General features: G+C 41.7%; 1 long non-coding RNA gene across 1 annotated transcript; it reads right to left on the bottom strand.

Moving 5' to 3' along the window:
* Positions 1-2134: 2134 nt before the first annotated feature.
* Positions 2135-10784, bottom strand: LOC118654554. Its single transcript, XR_004967004.1, has 3 exons — positions 10425-10784; positions 4381-4540; positions 2135-2629 (listed from the first exon to the last, which is right to left on the bottom strand). It is a non-coding gene; the product is annotated as an uncharacterized LOC118654554 (long non-coding RNA).
* Positions 10785-10833: the final 49 nt, after the last annotated feature.

The raw sequence follows: 10833 nt of genomic DNA, 5'->3' as shown, positions 1-10833 counted from the left end.
ACTACCTTGCACAGTTTACTTAATGAACCTCTGTGAACTTCATTTTTCTTACTTGAAAATGAGAGTAACATAATATCTTCCTCACAGGAATTGGGGCAAGATGAATTAAGATATGTTCAGGCATTCTCTTATTTCCAAATAAGTGTCAATCAAGAACCAAAGTTAAATATGTGGAAAGTGGACAACCAACTCTCTCATTTAAAGGGAATTTGTATTCCTCGAGAGATAAAAAATATTATTAAATTCATAATTATCCTCAGCATTCAGATATAATATTTAATGACAATGCTTATAACTATCAGCTGGTAAACAGCACCATAAGCAATAGTCCGAAATGGTCATGTGTCGGCTTGGGAGTACCAATGTATGATGCACATAAGGGCTGGCAATCAGAAAGTTCAGCTTATAAAAGTTAATGCAATCACTTCTTTATTATTGTTACATTTAATAATGTAATTCATCTTGATTGCCCAAGGAAGTTGAATGAATCCATTCCATTTAACTAGGGAAAAATGAGGCACCAGTTAGCAAAATAGGCTAGTTATTAGAAGCTTGAGCACTTTTGTTGAATATAATCACATGAAATAAGGCATGTAATGTACTTAGTACAGGGCATGCCACCTACTAAGGACTAAAAATGTCAGCTGTTATTTTAAGTGACAAAGGATGGTATTGGGAGATTCATGAGATTAGAATCCATTGGCTATTTTTTAATTAACAAAAGGTATAAGAGTATAGAGTGATATTTGCACAGATTTAATTTTACGTGACTGGACCTAGAAAGATAATTTCAATTGTACACATCCGCACCAGTCAGAAGCTGAATTTAGTTGTTTTGATACCACTTCAAAACTGTTTTTAGAATGATGAACGATGAATGGGTAAAAATGCCTCCTGATTCCCCCCTTAACTCAATAAAATGAGCTGGTAAAACTCATGAGCCTTCAACACACAAATGTCTCTAAATCTGAGATAATATGGAGGCAAATGGGAAAGAGATTGAGTGTGTAAATGCTCTACCAATCATAGGTCAAGTGCTTGTAGATTCGGACCTATACTACTTTCTGGGGCATATGGTGCTTTAACTAGCCATCCACAACCACTCCAAGGGTTCTGAAGGGGTGCTGGGACAAAAAAGAGCAGGGCCTGTGTCCTGAGGCCTGAGAAACCACTTTCAAGGAAGTGACATGAAACCAGCTTTACCATGAAGCAGAGAAATTACATCATTGCTAGGAAGCTTTCCTTGGTCCTAACCTCTTCTTCACATCACTTGGTGAAGGCCTGAGGTTGTGGGAACCGAGTGGAGGGGAAAATATGGGGACACCTGTAATACTCTCAACAATAAATATTTAAAACAAACACACACACACACACAAAAACAAAGCTCCACTAAAATGCACATTCCCCTAAGCACCTCCCCCTCCCCAAATAAATAAAAGCTCACACAAGGTCGTCCCACTTATGTGCTAGTTGCATTGCAAAGAATCCAGAAGTGGGTGTCGTAATCAGGATTTTGTGACCTTTCTACTAGGAGAATTTCTAATTGTATAGATAATGAATATTTTGCTAAAACATTCTCCATTGTGCCCAGCTGGCGTGGCTCAGTGGTTGAGTGTCAGCCTATGAACCAGATCAAGGTTCAATTCCCAGTCGGGGCACATGCTCGGGTTGTGGGCTCGATCCCCAGTGTGGGGTGTGCAGTGTTTCTTATCTCTTCCTCCCTTTCCCTTCCTCTCTGAAATCAATAAAAAATACATTAAAAAAATAAATAAAACATTCTCCATCACCCTCAGGCTCCCACGACATCATTCTTCCCCTTAAGCTACCTACATTTCCTTATCCTGATTTGACTTGGGTTTTTTGTTTTGCTTTGTTTTTAAGAAAGAGAATTTGTTCCTATCATCTAACTCTATGGGGAGCTTGCATGCTTTGTAAGGGAAATAAACAAACATTAGCCATATTTTTTCTTTTGTATCACCTTAAAACAGAGAGGGTAATATTTCCATTCTGAGTGTGACTCTATTCATTAGTACAGGTCCATTATACTTGCAGATACATAAGACTTTACTTTTTGAAGCTACTTGGATATTCAAAGAGGCAAAAATCAACAAACAAGCATGTACAATACCTTGTGCCAGAACTTGGGAGTGCAATTGTCTCTGCTGTCCTCTTCCATGGTGCATTCCTGGTGGCCCACCATGTCAGCTCCTGTCCTGCTTTCCCTATTTTTCTAGTGTCCTTTCTTTGGAGTTCTTTGGAGTCACGGGTGAAATTTTTCTTTCTCTGGGCTTATTGGAGCACTTGACCAAAGGTTAAGCTCAAACTCAAGCTCAGAGGGCTAGTCGCGTCCCAGTGATTGAATAAGCAGAGATCCAAGTTGCTGGGGGTTCTTGCTTTATTTACTGCAAACCTCCTCTTGCCTCTTCTGGGCTGTTGTTCACTGACAATTGCCGCGCTCTGGGCTGGCGCTCGGATGCCCTGTTGTGCAGGGACAGGCAGGTTGTGGTGAAAGCTGCACTTGTGAAAAAGGCCATTGTTTCATGTCCTCTGTGCCTCAATGGAGCTATGGCAGCAAATGCCATTGGTGAATTAACTCTGTCATTGTGTGCTGCCTCAACTGATTATGCTCCTGGAATGACAAACATTTTCTCTCTTTGTTTTTTCAAGATAAAAAGTGGTCAAGACCTTGAGGCATTAATATACAACTAAGCCCTTTATTTAAATGGGAGAATAAAGATAGAGAAAAGAAATCTCTCACATGTACTTAGATTCAAATAAGCATTTTTCTCTTCTAAGGAGCTATTCTAAGCACCACTGATGAGAAATGTGTACATTTTAACCATGTAGGAGCTTCACAATTTGTATTGAGGTAATTTCTTCTCAGATAACACTGTGTGGTAAAAGAACGCAACCGAGGATTAACAAAATCAAATTTCCCATTAAGTTTTAGAGAGAGTGGAAAGGAGGGGGAGAGACAGAGAGAAACATCAAAGTGAGAGAGACACATCAATTGGTTGCCTCCTGCACACGTCTGAACCAGGTCAGGGGATAGATAGAGCCTGCAACTGAGATATGTGCCCTTAGTTGAAATTGAACCTGGACCCTTCATTCCCTGGGCAGATGCTCTATCCACTGAGCAAGACCAGCTAGGGCAGAACACTGTAAATATGCATGTTTTTGGTCCTTTCTGAGAAAAAAGATTCTTTTAAAATCTGGCTGCAGCAAAGTACTATGGGAACTTTGGCTGCTGATATTAACGTATCATACTTCAGTTCAGAATGAAGACTGCTGTCCATCTAAATTCACCTTAGCCACGTAAAGATTTTTTGTCCCATGCTAACAGGAAAACTCTCCGTCACTTTCTCACATACTCTAATCACCAGGATGGTCAAACTTGCTCTCTGATCAACAGAAGGATCCTTTCAACTTTCCCATCCATCTGGCATCCATCCTGCACTCTCTCTGTATGGATGCTGGCCCAGTGGCTGGGGGTGCTCTGTCAGTGAATTCACTGCTAGTTTTCTAGTGTGGCAGTGTGTCGTGTGCCACCTTGGTGAGCTGGAACCCCATTTCCAAGGATCCCCTTTCCTTAGGACTCTGGGCAAGAGTTGGCCAAAAGAGGAATTCTCCAAAGGTTGTCATAGTTGAGTGTGGTGATGAATGGAGGGTCCCAGCTGGTCCTTGTGTTCCTTCACTCTATGTCCAGATCTTCTTCCAAAATGTTGACTAACAACAGCCCCAGGCCCACCATGGGGCATTTGTGCAGCCCCACGGAGATAGGAGTAGCTTCCTGTGTGCTTCCACTTTGGGAGCTGGATATACTGGGCTTCTGACTGCCAGGTGGGTGGTTTCTCCCATCCTCTAACTATCCTCTAGATCTCCACTCCCCGAGTCCCTCACACAACCAGCCACGTCTCCTATAATGAATCCCTTTCTCCACAGCTCAAAGTGGTTCTGCTTCCCTGACTGAACTGATACACTTGTTTTTCCAAACCACACAAGGACTGTTAGGAGAGAATCCTCAACATGGGAGGAGTTTAGAGGGCAATAGGGAGAAAGCCCTGTGGAACTTGTGTTTAGAAGTGACTGAGGCCTGGCCGTGGTGGCTCAGTGGTTGAGCGTCGACCTATGAACCAGGAGGTCATGATTCAATTCCTGATCAGGGCACATGCCCGGGTTGTGGGCTCAATCCCTAGTATGGCGCGTGCAGGAGGCAGCTGATCAATGATTCTCTCTCATTGATGTTTCTATCTCTCTCTCCCTCTCCCTTTCTGTCTGAAGTCAAAATATATTTTGAAAAAAAAGAAGCGACTGAGAAACCCAAGGAAATAGATGCTATATTTGTATTGGACTTCTCCCCACAGTTCCTTATAGCCTCACCCTGCAATGCTTCTTTTCATCTCCAAGCATTTTTGCAGGTACCTCTTCCTTCTTCATTCCTATGCTTTCTCCTCATCTTCATTCTTATCCCCATGGATAAGAGGCTGGGATGGGCCATCAGAGGTAAGCCACACCATAGGGGTAGGTTCCAGATAGAAGACTAAAAGAGAAAAAAAAACACACACACCAAGTCCTGGATACATTATTGCTTCCATTATTGATTTACTGGATCCATTGAAATGATGCCCCAACTTGACACAGCACAGAAACCTTGAACGGGAGGTTTCTCTAAAACTAAGCTGAAGCTTGGTTCAGCTGTCAGGAAGACATCATCCGCCTCTATTTGCACTGGTTTGCTCTTCTCAGTAATGGAAAAATCACTCTTGTGTCATCAAGGCCCAATGGTTCACAAGAGGCTTATTTTGAAATTGCCTCTTGTTGTCATCCCTTAGAATAACAATGCATTTGGGGGGAAAAAAGAATAACAGTGCATTTGATTATATTTCCAAGCTTCTGTCTCACATCCAAAAGAAGAATCATTGCCAATCTATTTGCTCAATTAACTCCTGCTTAGAGTAGGCGATTATTTGTCATGAGTACGAGAAAGATGAGAGGAGAGGTTTTGATTAATTCTGACTATAAAGTAAATAGAACCAAGACAGGGCTACCAATACAATTACATACTGTATTCTTTTCTCTTTTTTTAAAAAAATATATATATTTTATTGATTTTTTACAGAGAGAAAGGGAAAGAGATAGAGAGTTAGAAACATCGATCAGCTGCCTCCTGCACACCCCCTACTGGAGATGTGTCCGCAGCCAAGGTACATGCCCTTGACCGGAATCAAACCTGGGACCCTTGAGTCCGCAGGCCGACGCTCTATCCACTAAGCCAAACCAGTTAGGGCAACATACTGTATTCTTAGCACAGACTTAGGTCAACAAATGAAGCCACCTACCTTTGGATTATGAAGGTGTCTATTATCTGAACACTTATTGGTGGTTTTCAGGGATCTTCTCTACTTTTGAGAATCTCATGAGTGAAAATGGTCTCAGGGGATCTCCCTGAACAATTCTCTGTGGTCTACCACAAGGGGCGCTTCGGAGCTCTGAGAGTTGTCAGTGGATGGAGTCTAGTCAAGCAGGCCCACAGAGTTAGAAACAGGCCAGCAGCAGATCTCAGCTACCCTATATAGCACCTTTGCTCCTCTGGCTCCAAGCAGCCCCACTTGGTGAACAAAGGGAGGGGTGGATTTCAGCCCCTATTCTCCAACTCTGTGACGAGTTCTTGAAGCTCCTGACCCTCAGAGATAAAAAGCATCGTCGGGGAAGCAAACTGTATCATCCCCATCACAGGAATTTGGGGGATGAGTATCCTCATGGCCCAGGAGGTGTGGATGATAACTAGGCCTCAGCTCCAGAGCTGGTAAAACCACCCTTCTTTTGCACGAATTCCTCAGCAGCATTCTGTTGACCTTACTAGACCTCACTAGTGGGCAGGGATCATTGCCTTGGCTGCCATGTTTAAGAGGACTGACACACTTGTTTTTCCAAATCATACGAGGACTGTTAGGAGAGAATCCTCAACATGGGACGAGTTTAGAGGGCAATAGGGAGAAAACCCCGTGGAAATTGTGTCTAGAAGCGACTGAGAAACCCAAGGAAATAGATGCTATATTTGTATTGGACCTCTCCCCACAGTTCCTTATAGCCCTCACCCCGCAAAGCTTCTTTTCAGATCCAAGCATTTTTGCAGGTACCTCTTCCTCTGAGGAGTCCATGTGGCCATGGATCCCCCCCCCCCCTCGCTCCCAATATGCACTCCTAGAGTTCCTCACCCCCATTTCTAGAACATTTTGGAGTTTTCTTTCCAAATGACCTCAGCCTGCTTCCAGAGCCTATGTGGCCTCTTCCTTAGGGCCAATCTCTTGGCGGTAAACTTACTGAAAAGTTGCATATCCTTAGGTACAAGGGGTGGTAGAGCATGGGCTTTTAGCAGGAAAATGTGAACAGAATCTGGATATCTGGGTTGGCATATCCTGTGGTGTGGCACAGAGGAGCAGCTCTGGCTGTGGCATATATATATATATATATGGTTTGGGTTTTTTTTTTTTCCCATGAAGCAGTACAAAACTCAGAAGCTCCACTAGGTGCAACAAACATGGATATGATGCTAAGCAACTCTAGGCCTTTCCATAAAATGAATAAGATTTAAGTTTGACAGCATAGTAAACCTTAAAGCAGCAGTTCTCAAATTTCAATACAGCCTTTATATTGTTAAATAACCAAGGCTAGATTGAGTTATAGAGTTTTTGTTTTTAATAATATACTGAATGAGATAGCAATGACATGAAGTGATCTGAACAAAGGTGCATTGGTAAAATATTGATGCCATAACCAACCCACATGGCCCACAGTTTCACTAAAGGCGACGACTAGATTCTCTGGAGGATGAAGAGGTGACTTTTCCCACAAATGTCAGAAGCAGGCCCAGGTAGAGGTATTTTAAGTTACTGTAGAAATGAATGGCTTAATTAGCATTTTGTTATTTTAATTACAGTTAATTACAGGTAGTTCGTCATCAAAAGTCTGAGGATGGAGTTTGGATCTGAAGAATACCTAGTGTCAAATAAAAATAGATGCACAGAGAAACTGTAGGGAGCAAGGAACTTTGGAATTTATAAGCTTTCTTTTTAGGCACACAGGAGTTTCAATTTGCAGAAACTTGCGAAAAGAACTAAGCTCCACACAAAGACACACATTTATCCATCCTTGGGGCCATTAACACAACTTCTCTAAGATGTCAGAGTGATAAGCCAAGTAACAGAAATTGTTTTCTTCTCCTCACCTCGTAACAAGTATTTTAATACATTGCTGGGGTTTTGTAGACATTTTTCTCCCTAACAGAACAACTGACGTTGTGCCAGATGTGTAACTGACTTGGAGAAAAACTGAACATAATACATTTTGTAATTTTCACTACATCTTTCCCATGTTTTTTGCTGCTTTCCAGAGCCCTTTCGTGATGCAAAATTTCTGCGCTTGACCAGAGAACCCAGCTTGTTCTTTCTCCTTCATTTCCTCTCTCCCATTCTCTCACCAACCAAGGCAAAAGGGAGTCATTATCTTCAACTGTGAATTTCCAAGAAGTTATTTTGTGGGTGAGGCCACACGTTAAAGGATTTCTAAGAACTTCTCCCAATTCCTGACTGTGGATAAAAGCATCTGCATAAATTGGTGATTGTAAGAGAAACACAGTTACATGTCTTGTGAAAATCCACAGAGGAAAAGAACAACATATAATGTTTCTAAACTTCTGATTTAAGAAAATGGACTTTAATGTCGTGAAATAAATCTAGGCAGTTAAGACACTTTGTGCCAGGGTCTTGAAATTAAAACCAAGGTGCCAATTTAAAAATGGCTTTGCTCCCAAGCTCTATGCCGGGCTCCAAAGGAAAACAAAATGTTGGGTGGCTCATTAGTAATGTTCCATACACGTCTCTGCATAAGGGACAATTCAGCAGAAATGCCAAAGAAAGAAAATGATGTTCCCACAGTCATGTCACCTGCCCTAGTTGAGTGAAGAGAAAGCTGGTTATCTGTTTGGGGCTGGCATTAAAATCTTAGGTGGCAACAAACAATTGGAAATTAAAATTTAAAAAAACAATACCAATTCAAAGCAGCATCAAAACACGAACGACTTAAGGATAAATTTAATGAAACATGCGGAAGTTGTGTCCACTGAAAACTTAAAGGACTGCCAAGAAAAAGGAAAGAAAACATACAAAAAGGGAGACATATACTGTGTCCATGGGTTGGGAAACTCAAAATTGTTAAAAATGTCTATTTTCTTCAAATTAATCTATAGATTCAATACAAACCCAGTCCAAACCCCAGCAAACTTTTTGGTAGGAATTGACTACCTCATTCTAAAAATTATATGAAAATATGAAAGACTTAGATTAGCCAAAATAATTCTGAAAAAATAAAAGAACATGTTGGAAACTCAGACTCTCTGATTTTAAGACACTGTAAAGCTACAGTAGTCAACATATTAGCATAGACATATAAATGGGACAAAATAGAAAAATCCAGAAATAGACCCACATATATGTGGTAGATTGATTTTTGATAAAAGTACCAAGACAATGCAATGGTAAAAAAAATTGCCTTTAAAAAGAACATGCTGCCAGCCAGCATGGCTCAATGGTTGAGCATCGACCTATGAACCAGGAGGTCACGGTTTCAATTCCTAGTCAGGGCACATGTGACCCAACTGGGGGTTGTGCAGGAGGCAGCTGATCAATGATTCTCTCTCATCATTGATGTTTCTATCTCTCTCTCTCTCCAACCCTTCCTCTGTGAAATCAATTATATATATATATATATTTAAAAAGAACATGCTGTCCATAGCAGTATTATTCAAAATAGCCAAAATCTGGAAGCAACCCATGCTTTTGAACACCTTTTGTTTTGAGGATGATCTTTTGAAGTAGTGCTGGCCTTACATAAGAATCTTTTAGGTAATCCAGCTATTATTTGATTCATAGGAAGCTACAATACTAAATGCTGTAAGATACTAAAGAGTGGAAATCTTTAGAACAGGTGGGAGATGAACCCTCCTTCCTCACAGAAAAAGGTGTATCCAGGCATAAGTGACCACATATTGTTCAACCTGATATTTATGTCCAGGGTAACCATCCTGCAGATGACTCTAACAGGTAAGGCAATTCCTTGTCTAGATCCCTTGTTCTTGACTTTGGCTGCACATTGGAACCCCATCCTACGAATTTATGATTTAATAGCTGGGGGTGGGGAAAGGTGGGCACTTAAACTTTGATAAACTACTCATATGATTCTAATTTGCAGCCAAAGTTGAGAACTACTGCTCTAAACTTTATAAACTTTATGGACATATGTAAATTAAGAAACGTTCATGCTGCCATCCTCAGCTAAAATCCACTATTGACTGACTATATGATTAGTGTTCTAACATAATTCTTTTTTTTTTAATGCGAGACTTTTCTTTTAAATACAGAGGTGCTTTATTTTTGTTGTTAATCATCACCCGAGGATATGTTTCCACTGATATATTTTTTTAGATAAAGTGGCAAGGAGGAAGAGAGACAGAGAGAAATAAACATCGATGTGAGAGAGACTCACATCCATTCGTTGTCCTGATCAGAGGGCCGGGGATGGAGCCTGCAACAAAGGTATGTGCCCTTGACCAGAATCAAACCCGGGACCCTTCAGTCTTCGAGCCGATGCTCTATCCATTAAGCCAAACTCCCTAGGGCTCATAATTCTTTCTTAACTTTGCTCCAATACCTTTACTAATTCACAGGTGGATTCTGGTTTTCTATCTCCAAGTGTGACTTCACGCTGCTGGTTTAGAAGGTCCTGAAGCATTAGTATAGAGCTATTTGTCTTTGGGACAGGTTTTATTCACGCTAACACTGCATATTTATGTAATGATCTAGGGCTCAGTCATCACAAAAGATTTGCCCATTGGTCAATACTTCATGTTAAATTACTTGAGGGCATGGATCTAACATTGCTCTCTAGGGGGACAGTGCCAAGAACATTATGCACTAATGAGTTTGAGAAAAGGCCTTGATGGCTAAAATTACTTCTACATAAAATGGTACTCAAAGATGGTTAATTCTCATTCTAAGTTCTTGGCTTAATTAGTGTTCTCTTGTTAAGATATACATGCAGATGTCTCTGTTCTTATTGTTTGTTAAACAATAAAGGAGATACATACATTGCATGCTTTGTACCACACACAAGAATCTAAAGCCCTTTTTGTCTTTCATAACATTGACATTCTGCAGGAGTCCAGGCCAGATGTCTTTTGCCCTATGCTTTGAATAGATCTGATTATTTCTTCATGATTAGATTCAGGTTCAACATTGTTTTGCAAGAAGACTACTGTATATAGTTGACGCTCCTTTTCCCAAGTGCATCACGTTAGGAGGCATATGATTGATTACCTCTTATTGGTGATGCTACTTTTGGTCGTTTGGCTAAGATGGTGCACATACCTTTACGTGGTTATGTGTGTGTGTGTCACAGCGACTGTGTTCACACTCTGAGAAGCTAAGTATCAGGCCAGACTGAGTCCACAGCAAGAGGCAGTCGCTTTCCCAGGCTCCCGGCAAACCGGTCCAACCACGCCCATCGTACTGCCCGCCCGCGTTTCTTTTCCGGGAAAATCACCTCTCAGAACCAGAAAGCCCCTGCTCCAACGCACCCATATCTTTTCCCATCAGTATGGGCGCGCCTGCGCAGCGAGTCTGCAGGCGGCTCCTTTCCAGCGCCCGACCGCTTCTTTTTCCTGCTCTCCTTCCCTCCGGCTCCGCTAGAGCGATTTCCCCCTTAGGGGTCAACCACAGGTCCCCAAACGCGCGCTCGCGGGAAGACCTGGGGCGGGGCCTGGCGCGGCGCGGCACG

This window comes from Myotis myotis, unplaced genomic scaffold, assembly GCF_014108235.1.
Source record: "Myotis myotis isolate mMyoMyo1 unplaced genomic scaffold, mMyoMyo1.p scaffold_m19_p_4, whole genome shotgun sequence".
NCBI lineage: Eukaryota > Metazoa > Chordata > Mammalia > Chiroptera > Vespertilionidae > Myotis > Myotis myotis.
The sequence above is the reverse complement of the archived record's forward strand: the minus strand, read 5'-3'. Positions and strand labels throughout refer to the sequence as shown.